Here is a 22,336-nt window from a genome sequence, read left to right as displayed (position 1 = left end):
GGAGACTGAGCCTTGTCATTAAATCTATATATATAAGCCGAGTAGTGTTTGATCACTATCATCATCATTTATTGTATTGCATTGCTAACAAAATCCCATCTACATTCTTGCCATTAAAATAAAATATAACATACAGTTTGCATACATCACGGCAAACTTTGCTTCTCTACCCCAAGGTTGTTACAATACCTAGAAAATGTCCATGACATGAAACCTTTATCTCGGCTTCTGTGTGTGAGAAAAAAAAGGTACTGTTTCCCACCTTTGAAGTCAGCTCCTTCTGAGTAGCAGCAATGAAATGAACGAACGTGCTTGCAGCATTGTCGTTCATGTAAGTGCTTCCTACTTCAAGTCCTTTGATCTTGTCAAGCTTGTAGAGCCAGCCAAAGTCCATACAAAATGATTGACAGTTTTTGAAGAATTTGTTTTATATCATGAACTTCAATATAGACAAAGAAGTATTTTAATTATCAATATGATTAAAAGAAGAGGTTTATGAATTTGAAACCATTTTTAGTGATATTGTGACAAAGTCATGACCTTTCCCTACAGGGTGTCATTCCAAATTTCGAAGTTAATAACCAAATACATTTATTTTTATAGAAACAAACAGGTTCATAAGTCAAAAATTTAACAAGTAAATTTATTTTCATAATTCCATCAATTTCAATTATTTATCATAATTTCTACAATTTCAATTATTTATCATAATGTCATTAATTTCAATTATTTATCATAATATTATCAATATAATTAGTTGATGACAATTATTGATTTATTAGGCAATCATTAAATACTTACCAGATGATCATCACTCCCTCCTTTATGTTCTTATTTTCACCTCCATACAATATTATTTTTAGTGTGTCAAAAGTACTAAATTTGTGTACAAACAAAATATATTAAAACGATTTTACATTCTGTTTCATTGTTTTTTGTTATTTTATTTGAATATTTTCATTTTTATTGAACCTTGTAGTATGAAGCTGGTCTGTTTTTGTTACGAATTAAACTTACGTGAAGGCCGGGAATGCTTAGCAAGTGCGTGGTGGGCATTACGGAAAAGGTGACACATTCTGTGGAAGACATTCCTGTCTAAACTCTGTAAGATTTTCTTAGCTTCCGAGGTTCTAATTAACTGCGCTTTGTTTTGCTTTGAGGGCAAGGGAATGTTTTACGTGGGATTTCGAAATTTCATGTGCTCGTAAAGCTTCTAACTTAAAGTTAGTCACGAAAGAACCAGCTGTGTCTTGTTTACGACACAGCTTACAATCCATTTTAGGTTTTTTTTTTGGTATGACATTCAAACCAGGAGAAAGAAGACAACCATTTATTTTGGAAAGTACGTTCACGTTTGTTCGAATCATATTCCTTGTGTCCTTCTTCATGTTTTTGTTTCTTAGGTGGGGGAGCAATGCCAACGAAGCGGTGCATCGTGTTTTTATGTTTTCTAACTAAAATACCTCAATGTTTTGCTCGAATGAGTTGTAGAAATTCTAGCAGTCGAAATATTGATCAGGAATAGTGATAAGGGAATCGACCAATTATACACAAAGAGACAATTCAGTTTAGCCAATGGAAAGTGTAACGGGTTGGGGGTAAGGAACGTGGTAGTCAGGATATATTTTATGTCCCATCCCAACCGTCAGTTTTGAAGATATGTAAAAACGGATTAAAAGAAAATTATAACAAATAAAAAAAGTCAGTGAATCTTTACTCGCTGTTTTTGTTATTTATTTTACAGATGACAATAGCAATTCAAGGGTAGGCAACTGCAAGAGTGAATAAAACTTTGCTAGTTTACCGACTTGTCCGTTATGACAGTTCAGAGTACTGTAGATCTTTTATTCCTATAACTTCCAAATTTTCAATTTCACAAGAATAACTTCTGTGCGCAAAGGCAGAGCCAAGAATGCAGCACTGTAGTTATTAGTAATTCAAATATAAAACTCTAATAATGCAAAATTTCCTAAAAAATATCTCGGCCCCAAAACACTACAACTTACGTTGAGTCTGTTGTCTCTCTAACTGCTTTCGAACGAGAATATGCTATATGACATCATCGAACTTCCGGTAATGCATGTAGCAGAAGACGCCGAACGTTAGAGCGAGAAGAATGCGATCTAACATCCAAATAAGACGAGACATTAAATTAAACGGATATAGTTTACCAGTTACCACGTCCAGGAACACGCCTGTGTAAGTACTTTTTAAAGATCCATTTATATTTTAGCAGATTTAAAGTATAAACAATCTCTGAATCAACAATACATGTTTTGATGACGTAATCGCCTGGAGATCGCGGGACAATTCGAGCATATCTCTGGAGCGAATCATAACCATTAAATCTTACGACAAATTACATTAATATGAACTTGTAACTACAATATACATTGTTTTTTCACACAATACATGTATGTAATAAGATGTAATCACGTTTTGAGAAGTTAACAAAGATGAACACAATCTCGGAAGCGTGATAAAAATACAAAGTCCTCGATCGTTTACAACCTGACTATTACAATAGCCCCGTTTCTGAAAGAAGACTCGTCCCGAGTTAACATATTTACATTAATACAGCTATATAATCCTATTTGTTCTTTCTCTCTTGCAGTTTGCCCTTACAGTTACAAGGTGAGCATAAAAAACGAACCTGGTTTTGTTGCATAACAATACAATTCAAACAATACAATTATGCATTTCAGATAAATACATGTTACATACTATCATGTACATACATTAATAATTCCTTACCTTGTGTTAATTCTTGTGCACATTTCATATACTTACACATATCCAATGAATATGAATATATATCCAAGAAAATATAGATCACCTCTCATTTTAAATGTCACAATGAGGTAACCCAATACTGGTAAGTATGTTCCATGAACATATTGTCCATCATCAGTCTGTACTACACAGTTCTTCATCTTTCAAAAACACTCTTGTCCTGCAAACACAGTTCATTAGTCCTTGAATTGCTCCTGCTCTGTACTTTCCAGTTCATGGTGCCGTCGGTTTCCCACATGAATCGGCGACACAAGAACACATCTCCAGGAAATCAAAAGAGAAAAGATAAGAAGACGAAAAGAAATGTGATAAGAACATCAGAGAAAATGAACAAAAATTGAAATTCTCCACACTGAGACACAGTATGCACCCCTTGTCTCATTTTACCCATGAAGGCCCTGTTTAGAACGAACCTTCAGTAACCCATGCTTGTCGTAAGAGGCAACTAACGGGATCGGGTGGTCAGGCTTGCTGACTTGGTTGACACATGTCATCGGTTCCCAATTGTGCAGATCGATGCTCATGCTGTTGATCACTGGATTGTCTGGTCCAGACCCGATTATGTACAGACCGCCACCATATTGCTCGAATATTGCTGAGTGTGGCGTAAAACTAAAGTCACTCACTCACTTGTCTCATTTATCCTATGCCCGTTGGCTGCCACTGCCCTGAGACATGCTTCTAATAAAAGCATCAGCTGCGCGACGCTGGTCCAACTGTTGCTGAAAACGCCTCCCCTCAGCTGACTGCAGCACCGCCATCGCCTCTCAGCCTTTGGCGATGAATTCATCCAGATGGGGCCTGTTAGTTGGGATGTCTTGGCAGGATGGCCACTGCGCCCCAGGCCGAGTAGCAAGGGCCTGTTGCAGGATAGTGTTGCGCTCCCGAAGAGCTGCAATTTCCATCTGCAGATCAGACACAGTTGGTATAGGTGTGGATTTATCTGATTCAGTTGGTTCTTGATGAACAGCCTGTGGCTCGTGAGCAGACAGGGCAGAGCAAGAGGTTGAGGACTTCGCTGCTTTCCCCTTCTTGCCCGCCCTCTTGCCCCGGGGTCGCCATGTTTGCCATTATAAACAGTAGACCCCAGGGTCAAAGAAATTCTCGTTTCTTTCCACCTCCACGGTCACCTCAGCACACAGTTTGTCAACATTGTAAGTGATGACATTTGAATTGACATGGGAATGGGCTACATGATATTTTAGAGCTTTCATTGAGGAACGTGAGCTCTTGCACCTCTTAACAGGGCATGCAAATGTCTTGTGCACCCTTTGGTGCGTCTGCGCCCAGTGCTCTTCAAACACAGTACGTCTTGATGGGAACGTCTTTGTAACCAGACAGGCAGGGCAGTCCATGTTCGGGATGAACTTTACGAGTGAGTGAGTGAGTTAATATTTAACGTCACATCGGCAATATTTCAGCCATATTGTGACGACAAAAAGTTATGTACTAAGAATAAACATATGTATACTAATTTAAAAACCTGCCAGCGAAGGGCAGTGTAACGACTAGAATATCACAATTGGATTAAAACTTGTTTGAGTTCAGTGTAAAATGTTAAATCATTTCAAAACATCACAATATAAAATCGGGCTATAGATCGCCAACAACTGAAGGTAGATCACCATACTAGGGATCATGGGGACTTACATTAATTTTGCTACCTGCATGAGCCCTAGCTGGATTTACACCATCCCCTCAGCCGCTGGCGATGGAAGGAACTTTACGAACTTCATCCCTGGCGCCCCCTCCTTCACCCCCCCTTTCTTCCTTCACCAAATCCATCACCTCATCTTCTTCCACTCCAAGATCTAAAATGTCAGCCATTGTTGCGACTGCAAAGAAGTAAGTAACACTCACATTAGATATGTTGCAACTTATAAAAGTGCTTATCACCTTTTCTTTATTCTAGATACTCTCATGAATTATGATCCTTCATCAGCCTCCGTAGAGAGAACAAGAGTAAAATCCACACCTAACAACCATACCTAGTAAATAGATTAAAAAGCTTACAGCAAGCCCAAATTTTAAATCTTCACCATTTAAAAGATAAGTCGTTTTACATTCAGTTTCCATGCTAAAACCTTCCTTAGATCTCATTTGGGTATGTTACATCCACAATGTAACTGCAACATTCAACTCTCGCAAAACAAAAGCATATAGGGAAATAAGTAATTGTTTTCAGATTGATGGGAAATAACGGTACGCTATCAACTTGTGAGAATTATTGAGAAGTCCACCATGTTTGAGGAGCATCTCCCTCATAAGGCAGAAGTCTCTCAGCATGGACAACACAAGGTGTTATTTGTACCATTTTGTATCCCGTAAGTCAAATCATCAATCTGTTTGATGACAACCCATCTCTTCTTCCAGCAAGGAATGAACTTCCTACTGGATGGGAGATTCTTCCCAGGATTAAATAACCACACTGGTTGTCCAACTTTGAGCCGATACTCTTTTGTTCCCACATCGTACCTTTTCTTCCTTATTTCTGAAGAATTTGTAAGGCAACGACGAGCAGACTCAAAGGCAAATTCAAACCTTTCCCTTAATTCCTTAACATACTCATCATGTTTCTGAGCCGTTTCATTAGGATTCCCAGTAATCAGTTGGACTGGTAATCGTACTTCTCTGCCCAGTGTAAGTTCATTTGGCGTAAACCCAGTAGACTCGTGTCTAGAAGATCTGTAAGCTGCCATGACATACGGAAGATGTTTGTCCCATGATTTAGGTTTCCCATTTGCATATATGCAGAGCATGGCACTCAAGGTACGGTTAAAACGCTAAACCTGGCCATTGGCTTGCGGTTGCAGAGCTGTTGTCCTTGTCTTCACAATGCCAAGCAACTTACATAGTTCTTGGAAGAGAGTAGCCTCATACTGTCTGCCCTGGTCACTGTGTATCAGTGCAGGTGTACCAAAGCGACAAACCCACTCTTCCACTATCTTCTTCGCTACTGTTCTCGCCTCAATATTTGGAATGGGGTAAGCCTCTGTCCATTCAGCGAATGCATCAGTAACCACAAGATGTACTTGTTACCAGACTGTGTACGATCGAGCGGTCCCATAATATCAGTTGTTAATCGCTCCATAGGTGAGCCAGTTACATACTGCTTCATGGGTGCTCTCTGTTTCGATTGTCGTTTCCGAGCAGTACACTTGTCACACTTAGTACAGTGTTGTCTAATGTCTCTTTTCATGTCAATCCAATAATACGACTGTTGGATTTTTTTTGGAGAGTTTTCTCCACCCCTAGGTGGCCTCCTAATGGAAAATCATGATTCTGGGTGAGGAAAAGGCGACGTTTACAAGTTGTCATGACAACCTGCCAGTGCCATCGTCTGCCATCTTTGTTCTCCCATCTCATATGGAGTACCCCTTGTCTAATCGATCATATTGTTCCCACAGAGCCTTGCAAGCATTTGAAGTTCCAGACACTTCCTTCCACTGCGGCTTGATATTATTAGCTCTAGCTATGTAGATGAGTGCAATATCATTATCCGCTAACTGTTTTCAATTCTTCGGGCGACAGTTGTTCATAATGAACAGCTTTGATCATACTCCCTGCCTCTACCAACTTGGACCTAGTCACTGCAACACAAAAAGCTTGGAGATGAATCAAGACCAGCGCATTGTTTGCTGCAAGGTCTATTTTCCTGTTTGCATTGAGGACATGGTACACAAGGTCGACGACTTAAGGCATCCGCATTCCAATGAATGCGCCCTGGTCTATGAATCTCCTGTAGGTCATAATTGCTTAGCTCTTGCAACCACCTGGCCATCTGATTTACAGGTTTCTTAATCCGCTTGGCCCAAACCACAGCAGAATTATCAGTTCTAATAATGACAGGCCGTCCAAATACATATGGATGCCAATACTGGCAAGCAGTCACCACCGCAAGAAGTTCACGTCGGGTAACACAGTAGTTCCTCTCAGCTGCAGAGAGAGTCTTACTGAGATATCCCAGAACAACTTCCCCACCTTCCTGTACTTGTGATAACACTGCGCCGAGTCCTTCACCTGAAGCATCAGTGTCAATGATAACTTGGCCATCTGGTTGAGGAAAACCAAGAATCTGAGCGGAAATGAGAACGACTTTTAAGCTCATAAAAGCTTCTTCTGCTTCTTCACTCCACTGAAACTCAACTAGTTCACTAGTAAGTCTGGTTAAGGGTCTTGCAATTTTAGAAAAGTTTTGAACAAACCGCCTGTAGTAGTTTGCCAAACCCCAAAACCTTCAAACATATTTTCGACATTTTGGTGTAGGCCATTCTTTACAGCCTTAATTAAACTATCAATACAGTCTTCTATTCTCGGTAGAGGGTATGAATCTTTTTAGTTGGAAAGATTCAACAACCGGTAGTCACAACAAAATCTGTAACGGCCATCACTGCGTTGTACTAAAACAGTTGGTGAAGCCCATGGACTAGTAGTAAGGTGTAATCACATCTTGCTCCAACATTCGAGCAACTTCTTTTTTGCTCTACTTCACGTTTTGCAAGTGCCTGGCGTCTAGGAGCCTGCTTAATTGGTTGCGCATCACCTGTATTGATAGTGTACAAATCATCATTCTTAGCAAAAGTACTCTGATAACTACCAAGGACATTTTTCAATTCCTCCTGTTGAGATTCATCAAGATTAGATTTACTTCTGTCATACAGATCTTTCAGATAATCAGGAATCACTGCATTTTTACCTGATGTTTTGTAATTCTCTTTGATGTTTTTGTTTGAGGACAAAGTAACACCTTGACATTGAGCCAAAATTCTACTAGAAGCCAGAGTAATTGGGTTGTTCGTCACATTAATGAGTTTAACATCTGCTGCATTAGCCCTTTTCACAACACTGTTACTCGTGAGAAGACCACATTGTGCTAAAATCTCCTTACATGGCTCTACAAGAACATTATTGTTCTGTTGATTATTGGGTAATGACAGTTTAACATAAGACACTGACTGTGTTGGAAGCAAGGTATCTTCAGCTACTACTGCAGTTCTGTCAGCTGCAAAAGTAGGTAACCAAACTCCCTGTAACTTGATCCTGTGATCTGCAAGATCAACTACAGCACCTAGATCAGTGAGTATGTCCATTCCCAAAATACCATCAACTTTGAACGAGTTCTCAATCTCAGCTGCAAGAAATTCTTCCTGCGTAGGTTCCATGTCTTCACTTAAAGTCAACAATGCCTTGAATATTCTCTTTACAGGAAATGAGGTTCCATTAACGGCCTCCAAGGACATAGTAATAGTACTCAGTGAAACAGAACGAGGAAGACGCTTGTAAGATCTCGGAGATATCAAAGACACTTGGCTACCAGTATCCACTAACGAAATAACGTAAAAGTATTATCCAGTTTGATATTCACTAACTGACCTTCATCGCCTATTTTAAAACAAAGGTCTCATCATTGCAATAACTTGCTGAGAATCAGCTGTGAGAGAATTCTGTGGTTGCGCCTCTGCTGCAATCACCTCCTATTCCAGCTGACCACTTGAGTCTGTTAACTTAGGATTCAATGTAACATTGTCATCCGCCAAATCCCGACCTAAGTCCGAGATGGCGGGTTGGCATTTCCCTGCGCAGCATGCTGCGTATTTGCTCTACCAGTTGACTGACTCACACACTGTGATGTCCAATGTCCTGGTCTATGACAGATTGAACAAAATGAATATGCTCTCTTGTCATGCCTAGATGGACTCTGAGCGCTGCGCATGCCCCTATCTTGGGTACGCCCTGGACTGCCATAAGGAGTTTGGACTCATTGAACTGTTTTGTCCCTTTGAACTACCAATTTCTTGCATTTGAGACAATCTGTCAACAGTTTTTGTAAGTCTGCCAGCTGTTTCTAAAACACATTAAGTTTATCCTCAGTTCTATCCGGCGACTCAAAATGTACTTTCTTCTCCGCAGGTCGTGTGTATGCAGTGGCTTTCACAAACCTGTGAGTGGTCCGACAGTTTGGTCCGCCCAATACAGACTCATACCTTTCTGCAACATCAACTGCTCCTTGTAGTGTGCAAACACTCTGGTCAACGTCCACTGGTTATCATCAGCTAGGACGAACTGGTGCAACATGTTTTTAAGAGACCTTGGGTCTCGACATTGTCTAAATCACCTAGCTTGCCATCGAATGCCGGGACCATAACCCATTTGTTATTGTGGTTGAGGACGAGAGTGTACTGGGTGTTTTTCTTGAGCCCTCTGGTGATGACATCGTCTAAATCTCCTAGGTTACCACCACCACCACTGCGGACTTCCACTCACCTGTAAGTGTTGTTTCTTAATTCTAAACCGTATATTTTGCCTTCGACCCCGGGTTCGTCGAAGACGCGCGTGTCCCCGAGGTCGGAGATCACTAGGCTGGCGCATTTTCTCACACGCATGGTTGTTCCAGGGCCCGAAACTTGAGTCATTGTTTTACGTGCAGCGTGGCGCTTAGATAGCCGATATGCATTGGTTTATGTTTTATATCTAAAATGGATAGTTTCAATTCCGTGATCATGCCCTGCGTTAACTTTTTGTACTGCAGGGTCGAAAACGATTTGGTTCGACCGTCGTTGCACTTTTCCGTTTTGATGGGCACGGCTCTTAGCAGCGTGGAAGGGTGTTCGCCTTGCTTGCCCGATCGAGATGAACGAACAGGTCGTGATAGACCAGTTCGGTAATTTGGAACCCGTGACGGTCTCGAGGTCGTATTTCGTTCGACGTCAACCCGAGCGTTCTTGCCAAGGCTTTACCGAGTCGGATGGGTTTTCCCCAGCCGTCAACGTCAGCGTGCCATTCGATTCGTTGAGTTTGATATGGGCTCCAATGGGTTTGAAAATTTCGTCGTTCAACATACAAACGCTGTAATAACCGTTGGACAAATCGTGGCGTTTGCCATCGATGAATAGCCTGTTCTTCCCTTGATGTTGACTGATATTCAACCAACGTGGGTAGTAGGTGAGATCGCAGAGAGAAACTTCGAGTCGTGCCGACGTGTTATCGATTATTATGTGTAGCAGTTGAACGGGGCTCGCCACTCGTGATTCCTGGGAGCGTAACGAACATATTACACATATACAAGACATTATAATATACATTAAATGTTTCTACACCCAAGTATACACCGGAGTGTTTTATCCTAAAATCGATAATTTAAGTGCTACAGATCTCACACACATGAAGATCGTGGTGGATGTGAAGGAGGGTTCCCACTTTCGAGCTCGATTTATTGATGTATTTGAAAAGTATAGGCTTTCGGTCGCGAACGTAAAGGCAGTTCTGGCAGAATCAATTCAATTTCGGCATGTGCGACGACGGGGTGCTGTGTCATCTTGAACAACACGTGTCGGGATGCGCTGGAGTCAGGCCGTTTTTATTTTCACCTGTATTACCAGATCAGACGCATCCTCAAAGAGATCATCGCCCGATGCCACAGGACAAGGCGTCGGATGCATCGAACAATCCATACGATCGGCGAGGTTATGAACGGATTTGTGGTGAATTCGAAATCGATGCCGATTGGCGTATACTGGGTACGAACCACGGGTTGGGTATGCCGTACAGTGGAGCGAAATCCGTGAAAGAAGTCAGTGATGGTTTACTGAAAAGTGGTTGGCTGCGAGTAATGAATGGCGAGATGATCGTATGAATTTTAAAGGCAGTGTTGCTTTCACCCTTCAAAGGTGGAGCAGCCTCAATATGCTGAAGACGATTGGAAAGTATATATGTTGGATACATCGAAGGGTTTACTCGTCCCAGTGTTGTCAGACTGAACGATTTGATTCGGACGTACGTGTCGGGCGCTCCGTCAGCAAAACCCGTTCCGACATCGTCCGGTCAAGGGACGGCCTAAGATGCGCAGACCGGTGGATAATACGCCTGGTCAAAAGTCGACTACGTGTTCTGCGTGGGACTGTACATGCCTTCGAACGACATGCGACGGAGGATCCCAAAAGTGGTGGGCTACAACAACGAAATCGTCATCGCAACCGCCGATCAAAAGTTGGGCGTCAACCCCGATGTCAACGTGAGTTGTGTCCCACCGCCCATGCATACCGGCGAAACGGGGATCGTGATGCTCCCAATTCTTTAGCGGCGACCGCCCACAGGTTCTGGCCGAGCCACGTGACTGTTTTTGACAATGAGCCCAGCAACCAGGACACGATGCTGCCCAAAATGCCGGGCAGGGCTTCGGCGACTTTGACGGCCAGTCTCGCCAGGGCTTCCCCGAGCGATTTCAACTGTTTTTTTACCCGGTCTCTGACGTCGCCATCTTTCTTGGGTGGTGGTGTTGGGCTTGGTGGTTTGCTTCCACTGCCACCTGTCAGCGCTAGGACCAGGGTCGATACGATGAAACCCAAAGCCTTTAGAATGCTGGCAATGGTAACCCCCTTGTTCTCTGAATAACATTTTAAGCTGTTCAGCTAACGTGGTGGGGTACTGTTTCGAACAGGCCGAACTTGCTGCGATGGTGAATAAACACGAGGCCGTCGCCAAGGCATTCGGGAACCGATGTTGCATCCCGCTCGACTTCGAGTTACTGGAGGGGCACATGCCATTTTACCAAGACACTCTGGGTGATAGGCTTGAATACGAACTGATGTTCAACGCTTGTAATTGTTACAGAGAGCGGCGAGGGAGGCAGCTACACCATCAACAATATTTCGTTGGAGTTCGACAAGGTCACGAATCCGGACTTGGCTCGACAAATTCGCAACCAGTATTCGGGGACGCAGCCATCCTGTACGATCGCGTACTGCGACACCGGAAGATCGTCGTGAACAAGAGAGACACATTGTGGAATATCAATATGACTGTGCCCGCGCGATCGATGAAGGGCATTTTGATCCTGCCGGTGGAAGAATTTCTGCCGTTTGGAAGAGGCAACGAAAAATATTGGAACCCCAAGATTATCAAAGTGGAAGTGACCGTCGAGGGCATGTCTTGGCGTTGTTACACGTGGACGTCAGAACGTGGCCGATCGATGACGTCATTTGTGTTCTGGTAGCGTCTCATCAGTGCAGAAATGGTGGTGTTCCGGTGGCAGTGGAAATGTGCAGCCACTTGTCGTTGAGACATTCCCCCACGGACCATCCCAATGGCCTCATGACGTTGTGCAGACGTGAGCCTTGGCATGCTATGCGTTTCAATAGCCGTTTAATTTTTTGAACGATTGCAAGGGCAGGGGTTGAGCTTTCCAAAGTGACAGTATTGTGTGGCATTCATTTGCTCTGTTTCTCTTTCCCGGAATGCACGTGCAACAACGTATTGCACGTCTCAAGGACGAACCCACTGACGTCACGGAACGTGGCACGTGCATGCATGCTGGATACATGTCACTAATCTCTGAGTTTAAATCCTTATGTGTCTACACAGGTTTGATAAATTTAGATTTTAAATTTTTGTATGCACAGTTTCTTTATGTGCCTAGTATAGTTATACCTGGAAATATGGCAAACAAGAACACGGCAATTAGGTGTAAATAAAATGAATGTAAGAACCCTCATTATAAGATATACAGATGGCGGCTTACCCTAAGATAGGAGACGTTAACGTTTAGCTGTTCCAGACCGTGTTCCACCAAAAGCATTAGTTTTAAATGCACTATGGATTGCTTTTATGTGACTCTTTTTGAGAAATGTCCAAGAGATGAGACCTTTGTGTTCTATTGGTGAATGCATTATGCATGCGTTAATGTAGTTTAATATACTTTCTTATGTTACAGTTGTATACATAATTAATTCCTTCCTCCTTTCACTGGCAATTCAAAGGCTAATGGGTTCATGGTAAAACGAACCTGCCGAACATACACACTCTGTCAGCAAATGTTTGAAACATATGCATATCGATACATGATTGACCATATATTCAAAAAGAAAATATTTTATCATTCCAAACAGATGTGGTAGTTTCAGAAACAATATTCAGCATAAATAAACCCCGTTATGATGCAATGCATATTACATATACATTATATGTCGTTGACGTCTGATCAGCCGTAGGAGTGAGTGAGTTAATATTTATCGTCACACTGGCAATATTTCAGCCATATCGTGATGAGATCCACCATGGGAAATTAGAACGGAAGAATCCAGTACAACGAATATAGGGAAATACTAGACAGAGGTTTACGTTGCTGGAACCATAAGCAACAGAAGCCTTTCTGTTGAACATTTGTCCCAGTAACACAATTGATGCTATGATAACGACTATTAGTTGTTCATATGCACAAGAACCACCACCAAAGGATGATGATGCAGGGTTCGTGAAAAGTGCCTCCCGCCCTGGGACAAACGCATGCAAAGGCAGGTCAAGTGTTCACCTGAAAAACACGCAAAGTACTCGCAAAGAAGTGAACAACTTTGGATATGATATGAAAACTCACTGTTCTGCTTCTTTATCATGACTTTGTGGTTTCAGATTGGTATGACTATCTTATAAGGTCATGCTTCTGGACGTTTCATTGCGGTTTGTAGACGACCGATGACTGCCTGAACAGGATCCTTTCTTTCTATCTAAAATACATGAGCGCAGTTACATGTTGATAGGATATGCCCTGTCAATAGGGGAAGCACATGTCAGAAACATAAAAATAGATGAAGAAGGTTATTAAAATTTCTTCGTTGCGTTACTAATGATACTATAATTCCATTTATACATATTATTTGTTTGAAATCGCTGTTTAACAACAGTGTAAAATCGTTTCCATATAACGAAGATCTATAAATTGCCGAGTGGGTTGTAGGATTCTAATTATTTAACAATCCTGCTTATATAAAATGCCCAGTTGACCAACAGAATTCATTTTGGCAGGAAATATCAGCCACATTACGACCCAGAATTAGTACTGGATGGAGCTCCTATCAAAGGCCAAGTTTCTTGTTATTGTAATTGATCATAACTTGACCTTTAATTACCAACTACCTGAATGTAATGGATTTGTTAAAAGTAGTTTCAATTTCAAATGGGATCAGAAAACCCTCCTTCAACTCTACAGAGCACTTATCCTATCTAAACTTACGGTCATTTATGGTGGAGCTTGAAAAGCAATTTGACAAAAAGAAAACAAACCAAGATTGCATTTATCATCAAGGCCTTTGGAACGTCTCCGATAGATAGTTTATATGTGGAGACAGATGAACCCTTTCCCCAAACAACGTTAAATTAAGCTATCGTTATCTACTTGAGGCATAAACAAGATCACATTGTAAGATCGGCGAAACATCAACGATGAATAAGCCGTAATATTAATTAACACAAGTTTAGATTCGCATGGATTTGGGGCGTTGCCGACGTGAGTGAGTGAGTTTGGTTTTACGCCGCTTTTAGCAATATTCCAGCAATATCACGGCGGGGACACCAGAAATGAGCTTCACACAATGCACCCATGTGGGGATTCGAACCCGGGTCTTCGGCGTGACGAGCGAACGCTTTAACCACCAGGCTACCCCACCGCCCCCTGCTGCCGACGTGAAGTCAATCTTATACGTCTCATTTAGTACGCTCGAGAGCAATTGAGAAGTTTGACGTCGGATAAAGTTCCCCACGGACCATCCCAATGGCCTCATGACGTTGTGCAGACGTGAGCCTTGGCATGCTATACGTTTCAATAGCCGTTTAATTTTTGAACGATTGCAAGGGCAGGGGTTGAGCTTTCCAAAGTGACAGTATTGTGTGGCATTCATTTGCTCTGTTTCTCTTTCCGGAATGCACGTGCAACAACGTATTGCACGTCTCAAGACGAACCCACTGACGTCACGGAACGTGGCACGTGCATGCATGCTGGATACATGTCACTAATCTCTGAGTTTAAATCCTTATGTGTCTACACAGGTTTGATAAATTTAGATTTTACATTTTGTATGCACAGTTTCTTTATGCGCCTAGTATAGTTATACCTGGAAATATGGCAAACAAGAACACGGCAATTAGGTGTAAATAAAAATGAATGTAAGAACCCTCATTATAAGATATACAGATGGCGGCTTACCCTAAGTTAGGAGACGTTAACGTTTAGCTGTTCCAGACCGTGTTCCACCAAAAAGCATTAGTTTTAATTGCACTATGGATTGCTTTTATGTGACTCTTTTTTGAGAAATGTCCAAGAGATGAGACCTTTGTGTTCTATTGGTGAATGCATTATGCATGCGTTAATGTAGTTTAATATACTTTCTTATGTTACAGTTGTATACATAATTAATTCCTTCCTCCTTTCACTGGCAATTCAAAGGCTAATGGGTTCATGGTAAACGAACCTGCCGAACATACACACTCTGTCAGCAAATGTTTGAAACATATGCATATCGATACATGATTGACCATATATTCAAAAGAAAATATTTTATCATTCCAAACAGATGTGGTAGTTTCAGAAACAATATTCAGCATAAATAAACCCTGTTATGATGCAATGCATATTACATATACATTATATGTCGTTGACGTCTGATCAGCCGTAGGAGTGAGTGAGTTAATATTTATCGTCACACTGGCAATATTTCAGCCATATCGTGATGAGATCCACCATGGGAAATTAGAACGGAAGAATCCAGTACAACGAATATAGGGAAATACTAGACAGAGGTTTACGTTGCTGGAACCATAAGCAACAGAAGCCTTTCTGTTGAACATTTGTCCCAGTAACACAATTGATGCTATGATAACGACTATTAGTTGTTCATATGCACAAGAACCACCACCAAAGGATGATGATGCAGGGGGTTCGTGAAAAGTGCCTCCCGCCCTGGGACAAACGCATGCAAAGGCAGGTCAAGTGTTCACCTGAAAAACACGCAAAGTACTCTCGCAAAGAAGTGAACAACTTTGGATATGATATGAAAACTCACTGTTCTGCTTCTTTATCATGACTTTGTGGTTTCAGATTGGTATGACTATCTTATAAGGTCATGCTTCTGGACGTTTCATTGCGGTTTGTAGACGACCGATGACTGCCTGAACAGGATCCTTTCTTTCTATCTAAAATACATGAGCGCAGTTACATGTTGATAGGATATGCCCTGTCAATAGGGGAAGCACATGTCAGAAACATAAAAATAGATGAAGAAGGTTATTAAAATTTCTTCGTTGCGTTACTAATGATACTATAATTCCATTTATACATATTATTTGTTTGAAATCGCTGTTTAACAACAGTGTAAAATCGTTTCCATATAACGAAGATCTATAAATTGCCGAGTGGGTTGTAGGATTCTAATTATTTAACAATCCTGCTTATATAAAATGCCCAGTTGACCAACAGAATTCATTTTGGCAGGAAATATCAGCCACATTACGACCCAGAATTAGTACTGGATGGAGCTCCTATCAAAGGCCAAGTTTCTTGTTATTGTAATTGATCATAACTTGACCTTTAATTACCAACTACCTGAATGTAATGGATTTGTTAAAAGTAGTTTCAATTTCAAATGGGATCAGAAAACCCTCCTTCAACTCTACAGAGCACTTATCCTATCTAAACTTACGGTCATTTATGGTGGAGCTTGAAAAGCAATTTGACAAAAAGAAAACAAACCAAGATTGCATTTATCATCAAGGCCTTTGGAACGTCTCCGATAGATAGTTTATATGTGGAGACAGATGAACCCTTTCCCCAAACAACGTTAAATTAAGCTATCGTTATCTACTTGAGGCATAAACAAGATCACATTGTAAGATCGGCGAAACATCAACGATGAATAAGCCGTAATATTAATTAACACAAGTTTAGATTCGCATGGATTTGGGGCGTTGCCGACGTGAGTGAGTGAGTTTGGTTTTACGCCGCTTTTAGCAATATTCCAGCAATATCACGGCGGGGACACCAGAAATGAGCTTCACACAATGCACCCATGTGGGATTCGAACCCGGGTCTTCGGCGTGACGAGCGAACGCTTTAACCACCAGGCTACCCCACCGCCCCTGTTGCCGACGTGAAGTCAATCTTATACGTCTCATTTAGTACGCTCGAGAGCAATTGAGAAGTTTGACGTCGGATAAAGTTCCCCACGGACCATCCCAATGGCCTCATGACGTTGTGCAGACGTGAGCCTTGGCATGCTATACGTTCTCAATAGCCGTTTAATTTTTTGAACGATTGCAAGGGCAGGGGTTGAGCTTTCCAAAGTGACAGTATTGTGTGGCATTCATTTGCTCTGTTTCTCTTTCCCGGAATGCACGTGCAACAACGTATTGCACGTCTCAAGGACGAACCCACTGACGTCACGGAACGTGGCACGTGCATGCATGCTGGATACATGTCACTAATCTCTGAGTTTAAATCCTTATGTGTCTACACAGGTTTGATAAATTTAGATTTTACATTTTGTATGCACAGTTTCTTTATGCGCCTAGTATAGTTATACCTGGAAATATGGCAAACAAGAACACGGCAATTAGGTGTAAATAAAATGAATGTAAGAACCCTCATTATAAGATATACAGATGGCGGCTTACCCTAAGATAGGAGACGTTAACGTTTAGCTGTTCCAGACCGTGTTCCACCAAAAGCATTAGTTTTAAATGCACTATGGATTGCTTTTATGTGACTCTTTTTGAAAATGTCCAAGAGATGAGACCTTTGTGTTCTATTGGTGAATGCATTATGCATGCGTTAATGTAGTTTAATATACTTTCTTATGTTACAGTTGTATACATAATTAATTCCTTCCTCCTTTCACTGGCAATTCAAAGGCTAATGGGTTCATGGTAAACGAACCTGCCGAACATACACACTCTGTCAGCAAATGTTTGAAACATATGCATATCGATACATGATTGACCATATATTCAAAAGAAAATATTTTATCATTCCAAACAGATGTGGTAGTTTCAGAAACAATATTCAGCATAAATAAACCCTGTTATGATGCAATGCATATTACATATACATTATATGTCGTTGACGTCTGATCAGCCGTAGGAGTGAGTGAGTTAATATTTATCGTCACACTGGCAATATTTCAGCCATATCGTGATGAGATCCACCATGGGAAATTAGAACGGAAGAATCCAGTACAACGAATATAGGGAAATACTAGACAGAGGTTTACGTTGCTGGAACCATAAGCAACAGAAGCCTTCTGTTGAACATTTGTCCCAGTAACACAATTGATGCTATGATAACGACTATTAGTTGTTCATATGCACAAGAACCACCACCAAAGGATGATGATGCAGGGGTTCGTGAAAAGTGCCTCCCGCCCTGGGACAAACGCATGCAAAGGCAGGTCAAGTGTTCACCTGAAAAACACGCAAAGTACTCGCAAAGAAGTGAACAACTTTGGATATGATATGAAAACTCACTGTTCTGCTTCTTTATCATGACTTTGTGGTTTCAGATTGGTATGACTATCTTATAAGGTCATGCTTCTGGACGTTTCATTGCGGTTTGTAGACGACCGATGACTGCCTGAACAGGATCCTTTCTTTCTATCTAAAATACATGAGCGCAGTTACATGTTGATAGGATATGCCCTGTCAATAGGGGAAGCACATGTCAGAAACATAAAAATAGATGAAGAAGGTTATTAAAATTTCTTCGTTGCGTTACTAATGATACTATAATTCCATTTATACATATTATTTGTTTGAAATCGCTGTTTAACAACAGTGTAAAATCGTTTCCATATAACGAAGATCTATAAATTGCCGAGTGGGTTGTAGGATTCTAATTATTTAACAATCCTGCTTATATAAAATGCCCAGTTGACCAACAGAATTCATTTTGGCAGGAAATATCAGCCACATTACGACCCAGAATTAGTACTGGATGGAGCTCCTATCAAAGGCCAAGTTTCTTGTTATTGTAATTGATCATAACTTGACCTTTAATTACCAACTACCTGAATGTAATGGATTTGTTAAAAGTAGTTTCAATTTCAAATGGGATCAGAAAACCCTCCTTCAACTCTACAGAGCACTTATCCTATCTAAACTTACGGTCATTTATGGTGGAGCTTGAAAAGCAATTTGACAAAAAAAAACAAACCAAGATTGCATTTATCATCAAGGCCTTTGGAACGTCTCCGATAGATAGTTTATATGTGGAGACAGATGAACCCTTTCCCCAAACAACGTTAAATTAAGCTATCGTTATCTACTTGAGGCATAAACAAGATCACATTGTAAGATCGGCGAAACATCAACGATGAATAAGCCGTAATATTAATTAACACAAGTTAGATTCGCATGGATTTGGGGCGTTGCCGACGTGAGTGAGTGAGTTTGGTTTTACGCCGCTTTTAGCAATATTCCAGCAATATCACGGCGGGGGACACCAGAAATGAGCTTCACACAATGCACCCATGTGGGGATTCGAACCCGGTCTTCGGCGTGACGAGCGAACGCTTTAACCACCAGGCTACCCCACCGCCCCCGTTGCCGACGTGAAGTCAATCTTATACGTCTCATTTAGTACGCTCGAGAGCAATTGAGAAGTTTGACGTCGGATAAAGTTCCCCACGGACCATCCCAATGGCCTCATGACGTTGTGCAGACGTGAGCCTTGGCATGCTATACGTTTCAATAGCCGTTTAATTTTTGAACGATTGCAAGGGCAGGGGTTGAGCTTTCCAAAGTGACAGTATTGTGTGGCATTCATTTGCTCTGTTTCTCTTTCCCGGAATGCACGTGCAACAACGTATTGCACGTCTCAAGGACGAACCCACTGACGTCACGGAACGTGGCACGTGCATGCATGCTGGATACATGTCACTAATCTCTGAGTTTAAATCCTTATGTGTCTACACAGGTTTGATAAATTTAGATTTTACATTTTTGTATGCACAGTTTCTTTATGCGCCTAGTATAGTTATACCTGGAAATATGGCAAACAAGAACACGGCAATTAGGTGTAAATAAAAATGAATGTAAGAACCCTCATTATAAGATATACAGATGGCGGCTTACCCTAAGATAGGAGACGTTAACGTTTAGCTGTTCCAGACCGTGTTCCACCAAAAGCATTAGTTTTAAATGCACTATGGATTGCTTTTATGTGACTCTTTTTTTGAAATGTCCAAGAGATGAGACCTTTGTGTTCTATTGGTGAATGCATTATGCATGCGTTAATGTAGTTTAATATACTTTCTTATGTTACAGTTGTATACATAATTAATTCCTTCCTCCTTTCACTGGCAATTCAAAGGCTAATGGGTTCATGGTAAACGAACCTGCCGAACATACACACTCTGTCAGCAAATGTTTGAAACATATGCATATCGATACATGATTGACCATATATTCAAAAGAAAATATTTTATCATTCCAAACAGATGTGGTAGTTTCAGAAACAATATTCAGCATAAATAAACCCCGTTATGATGCAATGCATATTACATATACATTATATGTCGTTGACGTCTGATCAGCCGTAGGAGTGAGTGAGTTAATATTTATCGTCACACTGGCAATATTTCAGCCATATCGTGATGAGATCCACCATGGGAAATTAGAACGGAAGAATCCAGTACAACGAATATAGGGAAATACTAGACAGAGGTTTACGTTGCTGGAACCATAAGCAACAGAAGCCTTTCTGTTGAACATTTGTCCCAGTAACACAATTGATGCTATGATAACGACTATTAGTTGTTCATATGCACAAGAACCACCACCAAAGGATGATGATGCAGGGGTTCGTGAAAAGTGCCTCCCGCCCTGGGACAAACGCATGCAAAGGCAGGTCAAGTGTTCACCTGAAAAACACGCAAAGTACTCGCAAAGAAGTGAACAACTTTGGATATGATATGAAAACTCACTGTTCTGCTTCTTTATCATGACTTTGTGGTTTCAGATTGGTATGACTATCTTATAAGGTCATGCTTCTGGACGTTTCATTGCGGTTTGTAGACGACCGATGACTGCCTGAACAGGATCCTTTCTTTCTATCTAAAATACATGAGCGCAGTTACATGTTGATAGGATATGCCCTGTCAATAGGGGAAGCACATGTCAGAAACATAAAAAAATAGATGAAGAAGGTTATTAAAATTTCTTCGTTGCGTTACTAATGATACTATAATTCCATTTATACATATTATTTGTTTGAAATCGCTGTTTAACAACAGTGTAAAATCGTTTCCATATAACGAAGATCTATAAATTGCCGAGTGGGTTGTAGGATTCTAATTATTTAACAATCCTGCTTATATAAAATGCCCAGTTGACCAACAGAATTCATTTTGGCAGGAAATATCAGCCACATTACGACCCAGAATTAGTACTGGATGGAGCTCCTATCAAAGGCCAAGTTTCTTGTTATTGTAATTGATCATAACTTGACCTTTAATTACCAACTACCTGAATGTAATGGATTTGTTAAAAGTAGTTTCAATTTCAAATGGGATCAGAAAACCCTCCTTCAACTCTACAGAGCACTTATCCTATCTAAACTTACGGTCATTTATGGTGGAGCTTGAAAAGCAATTTGACAAAAGAAAACAAACCAAGATTGCATTTATCATCAAGGCCTTTGGAACGTCTCCGATAGATAGTTTATATGTGGAGACAGATGAACCCTTTCCCCAAACAACGTTAAATTAAGCTATCGTTATCTACTTGAGGCATAAACAAGATCACATTGTAAGATCGGCGAAACATCAACGATGAATAAGCCGTAATATTAATTAACACAAGTTTAGATTCGCATGGATTTGGGGCGTTGCCGACGTGAGTGAGTGAGTTTGGTTTTACGCCGCTTTTAGCAATATTCCAGCAATATCACGGCGGGGACACCAGAAATGAGCTTCACACAATGCACCCATGTGGGATTCGAACCCGGGTCTTCGGCGTGACGAGCGAACGCTTTAACCACCAGGCTACCCACCGCCCCGTTGCCGACGTGAAGTCAATCTTATACGTCTCATTTAGTACGCTCGAGAGCAATTGAGAAGTTTGACGTCGGATAAAGTTCCCCACGGACCATCCCAATGGCCTCATGACGTTGTGCAGACGTGAGCCTTGGCATGCTATACGTTTCAATAGCCGTTTAATTTTTGAACGATTGCAAGGGCAGGGGTTGAGCTTTCCAAAGTGACAGTATTGTGTGGCATTCATTTGCTCTGTTTCTCTTTCCCGGAATGCACGTGCAACAACGTATTGCACGTCTCAAGGACGAACCCACTGACGTCACGGAACGTGGCACGTGCATGCATGCTGGATACATGTCACTAATCTCTGAGTTTAAATCCTTATGTGTCTACACAGGTTTGATAAATTTAGATTTTAAATTTTTGTATGCACAGTTTCTTTATGCGCCTAGTATAGTTATACCTGGAAATATGGCAAAACAAGAACACGGCAATTAGGTGTAAATAAAATGAATGTAAGAACCCTCATTATAAGATATACAGATGGCGGCTTACCCTAAGTTAGGAGACGTTAACGTTTAGCTGTTCCAGACCGTGTTCCACCAAAAAGCATTAGTTTTAATTGCACTATGGATTGCTTTTATGTGACTCTTTTTTGAGAAATGTCCAAGAGATGAGACCTTTGTGTTCTATTGGTGAATGCATTATGCATGCGTTAATATAGTTTAATATATTTTCTTATGTTACAGTTG

The 22,336-nt window shown here is 41.1% G+C and overlaps 1 long non-coding RNA gene across 1 annotated transcript; it reads right to left on the bottom strand.

Annotated features, from left to right (window-relative positions):
• Positions 1–1,698: 1,698 nt before the first annotated feature.
• LOC124259458 lies at positions 1,699–11,557 on the bottom strand. The gene is made up of 3 exons (XR_006893839.1): positions 11,543–11,557; positions 9,942–9,945; positions 1,699–1,841 (listed from the first exon to the last, which is right to left on the bottom strand). It is a non-coding gene; the product is annotated as an uncharacterized LOC124259458 (long non-coding RNA).
• Between the last annotated feature and the right edge of the window lie 10,779 nt (positions 11,558–22,336).

Source organism: Haliotis rubra, unplaced genomic scaffold (assembly GCF_003918875.1).
Source record: "Haliotis rubra isolate DU_JTF1 unplaced genomic scaffold, ASM391887v1 Scf721, whole genome shotgun sequence".
NCBI lineage: Eukaryota > Metazoa > Mollusca > Gastropoda > Lepetellida > Haliotidae > Haliotis > Haliotis rubra.
This window is presented reverse-complemented; position numbering and strand designations above follow the sequence as displayed.